The sequence below is a fragment of the Adiantum capillus-veneris genome, chromosome 28, assembly GCF_014529385.1.
Source record: "Adiantum capillus-veneris isolate H3 chromosome 28, ASM1452938v2, whole genome shotgun sequence".
NCBI classification, from domain to species: Eukaryota; Viridiplantae; Streptophyta; class Polypodiopsida; order Polypodiales; family Pteridaceae; genus Adiantum; species Adiantum capillus-veneris.
The window spans coordinates 56,307,365-56,317,051 of NC_140958.1; the positions used below are offsets into that span (position 1 = coordinate 56,307,365).

At 43.4% G+C, this 9,687-nt stretch overlaps 1 pseudogene; it reads right to left on the reverse strand.

Annotated features, from left to right (window-relative positions):
- Nucleotides 1–753: 753 nt before the first annotated feature.
- LOC147420486 (uncharacterized) lies at nucleotides 754–2,281 on the reverse strand (annotated as a pseudogene).
- Nucleotides 2,282–9,687: the final 7,406 nt, after the last annotated feature.

A 9,687-nucleotide genomic window follows, 5' to 3' on the forward strand; every position in this document is an offset into this window, starting at 1 on the left:
GCTGAAAATCTGCAAGTTTAGGGCTGAAAACGGATGGTCTTTCTGGGCTGAATCTACTACTCTTTTCGGGGCTGATCTTGCAAGTACTTCATGGCTGAAAAACGCTGCTCATACCTGCTGAAAATGCTAGGTCATGGATTCCCAAAAACGCTAGGCATGCTGATGTCAAAAACGTTAGCTGTGTCTGGGCTTCTTCTGGCGATGAATGCTGATGCAAAATGCTAGTGGATGGAACTTGCTAGCGAGGGCTACCTGATGCAAAACGCCAAGTGCTGGGAGGTATGGCGATGACCCTCTTGATGGAAACGTTGAGTCCTTTGCTTGGAGGGAAGACCACCAAGTTCTTGTTGAGAAGTTTCCTGTTGAGATTGGCTCATGTTGCCTCTTCTGCCATTTAGTGCTAACTTGGGTTTGCTTATAAATTAACTTACCCAATTTGCCCTACTCAATTTTCAACAGTAGTCACTTAATAAATAAGTGAAAAATATCAAAAATAGTAAAAATATGCTAAAATCACTGGAAAATTTCCCTAACTGATTCTGATGGGAATGTTTATGATCATGCTGTGTGCAACCAAAGGATATGAATCTACACTAAATGACTGGGCATGCACGGTCTACGAATAGACTCACAAAAGTGCCAGATCACTTCTAAATCTAGACTGACTGGACTGACGGAACCCTGTTATCGAAGTAGCTTGTCCACGGACACATAGGGTTGGATGTGTCACGTGACAAACGATATAATCTCTAGCTAGGAAAACCATGGTATGTACAAATCTTTCATCTTTTGTTTTTGTCCGATCTTTCGTTGAATGTTGCTTTCTTCGCTGGATGTGCCACTTAGTAAAGAGTGCTTGACGACTCCTTCAAGAAAAAAAGAGGAATAGAGTTCTAATTCTAAGTAAGCAAATCGACGTCGTGAAAATCTTAGACAGTATTTATCGCTTGTTATCTGAGAGAGCTGGTCAATTCTTGGTCTTTTGAGGTGTAGACCGCTGCAATCTACAACCACGTGCGCGTCGTCTATTTTGTAGTGACCATACACACGAGCAATGTTCAGTTTTTGGTAGAATTCTTTTCTATTGTTTTTGAAGTACGAGTGAATTGGCTCCTCAATGTCAAAGAGCCTTCCAACCCATTCATTCTTCAAATGGTCGGCTCACAGAGCAAAATGACAAGTACCCAGCCACCTATAAGAAAATATAGCATGTTATTTTTTACTTTTTCCTTTTGTTCTTTTTGTCAAGCAAGAAGTCTTTTTCTTATGAATTTCCCTCGATGGTAACATGAGGGCTCTTTACCTCTGTGCGTGTTGCGTACTTCACTCTCCAAAAATTTGTGACATTTTGCAAGTGCTTTATACGGTCTTCATCATGGACAGGGGCAATTATGGTCGATGTTCGGAATTGCAGTGACCATTTGCTGTCGTACGCGCCAGAGAATAAGTTCTTGAAGATAAACATTGCGTACCTTTTCTTGCGGAACTCGCTGAGAATGTAATTCTTGTCATCCTCACATCCACTCATGAACACCACCTTGTAAAAAGTTACATCAAACTTTGTCAATGTTGTGAAATCAAAAGCAGTAAATAAAGAAAGTAGCTCGTTGCAAGGTGGATTTCTTACGGTTTGTTTTCCATCGGTGGTAACGTCGTCTGCAAAGTCAATGTGGAAAATGGTTTTTTGTTTAGGCGTAACTTGGGCTCCTCCATCCCGGACGACTACTACAGATACTATTTCTTCTCTATCCGTCCGGTTCTGTGTGTGCATAATGTCTGAAATTCTGGCACTTGAGAAAAACATTATGTCTGTCTTCTTGGGAGGGAGCTCGCGCACTACTGAGTCTTTGCTAAGCACAATGACCGCAGGAGCATCTCCTTTGTCATGAGGAATTTTCTTTAGCTGGACTTGGAAGTTCTTCACTCTAACCCATGGTCTTTTTTTAATGAATTTTTCAAATCTAGGAATCAGATCCTTGAACACTTGCAGTGTAATTGTAGCGAAGCCCTCTTCGTCAACCAAGTCTGCACGCACAACCAAGGTAGCTGCACTTGTTAGACTGGTCGTACGTCCCTTACCTACTGAGAATGTACCCCTCGAAGATAGCGTCGAACTTTAACTGCTTTGAAAAGTCAGCAACAACCATTACTTTCACCGTAGCGCTTTCAGCTTCAGCCTAAGTTAAAAACACAGAAAAGTAAATGAAGCCTTTGTACGAATATGCAACGAAGATGAATGCTAGCTATTTGCACATACCTGTGGGGGGATCGGCGAATCCATCACGAATGTATGAAGCTTCCGTGGTACCTACATCCACAAGAATTTATTTTTGGTCTTTTGCTTTATATTTCATCATGCAAAATCAGTGAAATGTAAATTTACAGCCGTGCAAAATCCAAGTTACGTTCCGTCTTGACTGCATGAGAAAACGTGGTAATTGTGAAGCCACTTGCAATTGTGATCCTCTGTCATGAGCTTGTAAGTCAATAAATCGATATCTCAACTTCAGCTTCCCACGCACAGAATGCAGTTATTGTGCCACGCGTACACACTCCTCAACAGCCACTCTGGAAGCTTAAATAGGTAATCTTGTTGAAGACAATGATAGCAAAAGGAAGAGAAAGAGAAAGAGGAAGATGCTCAGTTCACCGGAGCCTCAATACAAGGCTTGCATGCGTAACTTTGAGAACCAAATCGGACAACTGAACTCTTGGAACATGGAGCTCAAAGAAAGCTAGGCAGGGAGCATGCCCTTATCCGCTCTCGTTGATGGAGGCAACGTCAGCTAGAAACTACAATTTCACACCCTCTGCGTGGTCAAGTTGTAGGCGCGTTTCTCGCGGCAAGAAAATCTTGCAGCCCAGCATTTTCCTATGTAGGAAGACGGGAACGGACAAGGTATGATCATGTTCCCCATGACAAGGAGATCTTGGGGGCCAGCATTTCCCTCTGCACGAACAAGGCAACAATCAATGTCCACTATGTTCGGCTGCCTTAGGGAGCCTTTGTAAAGGTGCATTTCACAATCAGATTGCATATCAGAGGAGTCATGCGTTGCTTTTTTGTAAACAAGCCGTCAATCAACTTGAAGTAGCCGCCAACGCAAGGAAAGAGTTGAAAAGTTTGTGAAATTATGGAACCTAGGTCTTCACCACTCCAATCCCGTTGTGCCTTGCAGCTGTAATTCTTGCAGCTCGGCAATGCCTGGTACAGTGCGCAACTCCGTATCGGGCATCAAATTCCGCCAGTCTCACAGGTTGGTAACGCCGTAAAGTGCCAACTGCTTTGTGCGTGCAGCTGCACAAGCATCAGATGTGTGTGTGCATTTAAACATTACGCATACATGTATATGGGCATTTCATGTATGTATGTACGTGTCTCAGTATTGCATGCATCTGAGTGCCGGATGTATGTATATGCGTATCTAAAGTCAACGCAAGTAGAAGTTTGTAGATGTTATTATTTGCCGTGAGCCTGCAAACTCAAACTAGTCAGCGCACCAATATCTCAGTTCTAGCTCCTCCCGCGTGAAGAGTTCATCTGCCTGAGAATCTCAAGCTTTCTCAGCACGTCTGTTACTAAGTCCCAGTTGTTTGGACTCGGCTGAAGTTCAAGCCAAGCAGGGATGGATGTAACAAACTTGGACACTCCAAGTCAAGAATCTACCGCAACACGACAAGAATTCACCTCAAAACAGTTCACAAATTATTCGACACGGCCCAGCGGAGTTCCATGCCTAGAGGTATTGGCCCCAAAGACTGGCGGCCCTTTCGGTATTTCTTTTTATATTAATCTTCGAGCAAAGTACAACTCCTACGGGTGCTCTCTCTCAGACTCTGCGTCCTGATGCTCTGCAAAGGGAGCCCCCTTGGGTTTCTTATAAAGGTTACAAGGGTTGCTAAAAGCAAAGCCCCAAAAGCTTCAAAATCAAAAGCTTCCACTTAAAAGCATTTGAAAATAAAGCAACTCAAAGGCTTCTCCAATTTCAGCATTGCGTAGAAAAAGCAATTGCATAGGTTTTATTTCTCCCTTGCTTTTCTTCTCACACAAAGCAGCCACGTCAGCATCCGTAAAAAGCGGATTTTCGTACAAACTGTCATACAGCTTGCCAATGTAATTTGCGACGCATTTGGCGGGCCTGCTTTGTTGAGAGTGTGTGTGTGTGTGTGTGTGTGTTGGTGGGCTGCCACGTCACTGATTTGTGACATACCCCCCTCTCGAAATCATTGTAATCGCCCTCGATTACGCCTGTAAAATAGACTGAGGCCATAAACTGTCTTAGCAGACACTGACTGTTAGTACCGACGCACTAGGAACACATATCTAGCACATGTACCAATCGACAGTCACATCACACGACATCACAAGACATCACTTGACAAATCACATTCAAAAATTCAATCGGATCTCAGGCCATGATTAATCGGCAACATATTTAGGAATCGCATCTAGATCCACTCGGGACCTCATAGATGCCCGATTAACTATCCTTATTGCAATCACGTCTATCAAGATATTTCAGACCAAAATATTGCAATCATTTCGTCTATCAGTTCCTGCATTTAAACAAGTCAAGAACAAGTCAGTATCGGGAATTCCAATTCATAAAGTCATACAGCAGAATACTGTCAGCTCACAGTATCCCTGAAACTCAAAAGAGACATTGGTGACTTTAGTATCAAAATCGGGGCAATTTGTTGACAAAGGAGTGGAGCGACTCCCCTCTTGTGCATACCCACTGCACCAAATTCCGCCCAACTGAGTTCGGGGTTCCATTTAGAATAGACTATGCTAAACCAAATGCTTCAAGGTAAAGATTCACAATCTGAGGAATATTTGTCAGGTCCTCCTCCTCCATTCACTTCGCATCCAATGCGGAGTAGGTCTTGAATTTAACCAAGAACCGTCTTATCGCTTTACCTTCTATCTTTCTATGCAAATATTTGTTTTGGAACGAGTATCTGCTCGTTTTCCTCCACTTCGGGTTGCTCATCTAGCTCCCCATCATCGGGCACATCGCCTTTTAAAAGGCTTCAAGAGACTCTCATGAAAACATCGTGAAGTCTCCGAGTGTCAGGCAGCTTCACTCTAAAGGAGACATCATTTATCTTTTCGGAAATCTGGAAAGGTCCATAGTATCTCATGCTAAGCTTTCGAGAAAGCCGTTCCTTTCCCTTTTTCTTTCTCAGGCGTGCCTTCTCAAAATGTAAGAGCACCCAATCGTTCTCCTTCAATTTCAAATCGCGACGATGTCGATCTGCTGCCTTTTTTTGAGATTTCTGCAAAGCCTTCCGGACCAAGTCCAAGTCCCTCATGAACTGGTCGGCTTGAAAGAAAAATCTTATCTTTCGTGCTAAGGAAGGATGAAACCTTCGTAGAAAATTCAATAATCTCAAATGGCACCTTCCCCATCAAAGAGTTAATCGTGTTTCTATAGGCATATTCCACAAAAGGTAAAAACCCTTTTCCCATGAAGTCTTCAGATTCAAAGAAGAAGACTTCAACAAATCTAGTACCATTGAATTAGCAATCTCTAATTGCTCGGCAGTCTGCACGTGGAACGATGACAAGAACTGCAAGCGCGTGCCAATGTTCTCCCAAACAGCCTTCCAAAACAAACTCGTGAATCTGGGGTCTCTATCGGAGACAATCGTCTCAGGCATGCCATGTAATCTGAAGATTTGGGCAATAAACAATCGTGCCCACGCTGTGTTTTTGGGAGATCAAAAATGAAATCCATTGCAATACTTTTCTAGGGGTGGGTGGGTATGGGCAAAGGCTGTCACAATCCCTGTGCTTTATGCCTGTCAAAACTTGACCTTCTGGCATACCAAGCAACTGCGTACAAAATCGTCTACGTCCTTCTTGAGTCTCGGCCAAAAGCATCTCTCTCCACACCTTTCAAGGTGGTAACAATGCCGCGGTGACCCGTAAAAGGTGGACAGTGGCATTCGGTTAGAACCTTTTCCCTCAATGGCTGTGTAACGCACAACATGGTTTTCTTCATCAAGTAGCCATCCCGAATGGAATATCCCGCTACTACCTCCCCATTCTATGTTCAACTACATACATCTGCAAAATCTGTATCTGTAGCCTACTGACCGACCATATCCTCGAAGCTTCTATGATGTATTGCGGAAATAGCCAGAACCAACGGCTTCCGAGACAAAGTATCTGCCACTAATTTCTTATGTCCCTGCACATGGACAATCCAGAAGTAAACTGTGACAAGATATTTGCCCACCGCATCTACTTTTCCAATAGCTTCTTCTATGACAAGAAGTAGTGTAAACTCCAACCATTTGTGAAAACCGTAAAATCGACTCTGAGTAGGTAATGTCGCCACTGAGTAAGAGCATGGATAACCGCCAAAAGCTCTTTCTCACATAACTGTACTATCAATTCCAACCTTGAAAACAATCGGCTCTCATAGGCATGGCCTTCTTGCATTAAGACCACATCCAAACTATGACCACAAGTATCACAATATACTTCAAATGACTTTTGCAAATCCGACAAAGTCAAAACTGGTCCTGTAGTCAAATTCTGTTTCAATTTCTAAAAGGCAGTCACCTCTGTGGGTCCCCATGAGAAAGGGACTCCTTTTTGTGTCAACACAGGCAAAGGGGTAAGCAACCTCTGCAAACTTTCCAATGAACCGCCGGTAGTAAGAACATAAGCCCAAGAAGCTTCGAACTTCATGGACATTCTTCAAATCGGGCCAATCATGGATAGTCTCTATCTTAGCCGGGTCCATCTGCACTCTTGCTATTGAGACAATGTGTCCCTAAAAGTGTATATACCTAGATGAATCTAGGATAAGCCCAGATTCACCTTTGAAGAAAAGTGCAAGGTATAGACCCGTGGTAGTCACCCACAAGACAATATAACCATCATCTCCATGCATAGTATTGACCAAATACCACGACATCCCCACTAACGTCGTCAGTGTCCAATAGTGGGTGTAGAACTAGGTACTAACATATGCTCCCAAAAACACACACACACGAGCATACATCAACACAAAGTTCAGCGTACTGAGTTTCTGTCAAGACTCCGGAGATCAAGGGCAGACTCAGCCATAATGAAGCCTAGCACTAAAAGAAGCATTAAATCGGAAGAATTAGCACAAAAATGAGGTAGTTGATAGGGCATACGCACCACAAAAGATAGAAAGAATTAGCACAATATCAACTGGTCGTAACTCGGACAAAAACTTCGCAATGTGAAGTCTGCATGTCCGCTATACGACTAAAAAATATACCTAGATGAATCCAAGATAAGCCCAGATTCACCTTGAAGGAAAGTGCAAGGTATAGACACGTGGTAGTCACCCACAAGACATATAACCATCAGCTCCATCATGCATAGTATTGACCAAATATCACGACATCCCCACTAACGTCGTCAGTGCCCAATAGTGGGTGTAGAACTAGGTACTAACATATGCTCCCAAACACAACACACACCGCACGCACTCACACACACATGAGCATACATCAACACAAAGTTCAGCGTACTGAGTTTCTGTCAAGACTCCGGAGATCAAGGGCAGACTCAGCCATAATGAAGCCTAGCCCAAAAAGTGTATCTCTGGGCTCGGCTCACACGATAAGATGGCCAGTTCCGTAGTGTGGTTCCAAGTATCAGATCAATGGTATAATCCTCAGGACGAGTTGGTGGCAACTCGCCTGGCAGGCCCTCTGAAAAGCAATCGGCATGATTGTGGAGAAAAATCGTGGCGTTCTTCATTCAGGTCAAAACATATTCGACCTTCAATCATCATTCAGTTCTCTCCAGAAAATCGAGTAAAGAAACTGAAGTTCATCAAGTACAATCTATGTGCCCTTCATTTGTCAAAGTCGCTTTCTCGGCCCGATAGTCAACCACGGCATTGTTCTTGTGGTACCAAGGGATTTCGAGTAGGAAGTCACAACCTCCCAAGGGAATTACGTAGAAATCCTCGTGCCTAAACACCCCTGACATTGCAAACGAAGTTTGCCAATGATCGGTGTAATGGTAATATCCCGTTCGGGTGCCGCTAGAACTACCTCCGCTTGTAGCCTCAGCCTATCGGGCGTACTTCCAAATCAAGCTACCAATTCAAGTGAAAAGAAGTTTGCCTTGGCTCCTTCATCCAAGAAAAAGAGGGCTTCCTGATCTTTCACTTTGCCCTAAACGCGGCAAAGTTTGTACTTTCATTCATTTGATTCGGTTCGGGCAATGTGGTACCAATTCTGCTTTCATCTGCCTTTTCTACCACGTTCCTCACTGCTTTCGAACTCTCTGGCCTTTCTTCATTCTGTTCGTTCGGTGCCTTTTTAGGGCACTTCGTGGAGATATGCCCAGTTCCCCGCATACAAAACACTTCCCCTCTTTGATGTAGCTGATCCTCTCTCGAAGAGTGAGCTGGGATCGTGCACCCTTTTCTTTCTTTTCTGGGGTGCTCTTCTTCTTTCTACTTTCATTTCAAAAGTCTGTTCGATTCTCTACGTCATGATCTCATCTGTGGGGTAAGTCAAATTGCCTGAATGAATGGCAAAACTCCGTTTCAAATGACTCATCAGTTCTTGAATAGAATCTGACTTTTGTTCTAAGCAGTGATCCCAGATCTCTATAGGAAGTCCCAAGGTAAACCGCTCAATTTGTTCTTTAAACCAGATCTTCTTAAATGAAGAAGTTAGTAGAAAAGAGCTCTAGAATCTCTCGCAATATTAATATGCGTCCAATGTATCTTTCTTGGTCATCCGAAGATGGTTCCAAGCACTTCGTATGTCGCACTTGTACTCCCGAGTCTGCCATGAAGAAATAAAAATCCTTTTAAATTTCAGTCATTTAAGTGGCGCTTTCTTGTTCAATAGAAGAGTGGACCACCAAGTCTGAGCATTTTCATTGAAGTAAGAGGTAGCCCTCCAAATCTTGGAGTACTCTTAGTAATGTCCTCCAGAGAAAGCTATGTCAAACTGCTGTATGAAGGCCAAAGCCTTCGAAGCATCTCAAAATCCACAAAACGTGTCAAATTTAATTGACTGTCCACCTTCTTTAAATTCTCGGACTTTCTTGCTTTTATCTTCCAGAAAGTCATCCTGGTTGGCTTTATAAAAATTCTTCTTCCTTGCATAAAATCTGTTGTCGTCGGAGTCCGAACTATCCGAAGACGAGTCCTCTATAGAACTGTCCGAAACTGGGCGAAATTTAGACTTCTTTGCCTTTTTCTTGCCCTTTAGCGATGCTTTTTGCTTCGCTTTTTTCCTTTTCTGTCTTCTTCGCTCGAGTCAGAAGAGCTAGAAGAACTGTCAGAAGAAGAAGAAGAAGAAGAAGAACTGGGTACTCCTTCAAATCGTACACGCTTCTTCTGCTTTCTTGCCGAGGCAAAAGTAGATTGACGATCCAAATAACCCGGGAAGTCAGTTCCTTTCTTCTACTTTTTGTCGTGCTTTTTGCTTTTGTTCTGCGCGTCAAAAAACTGGTTAATCCATGTATCAACCACCTCTTCTAATTCTTGCTATGTAAACATCCTCGGAGTAGGAGGCTGTTTGAGCGCCGGTTTGAGGGGTGGCTCTGTGGTTTGCCGGCATTGTGAGTGCACCTCGTCGAAGGATGTCTGGGTCAAAAATTTTACAAATTTCGGATCCTTCGCCAAATTTATCATCATCTTTGTCACGTCGTCGACCATCTGCCGGCGT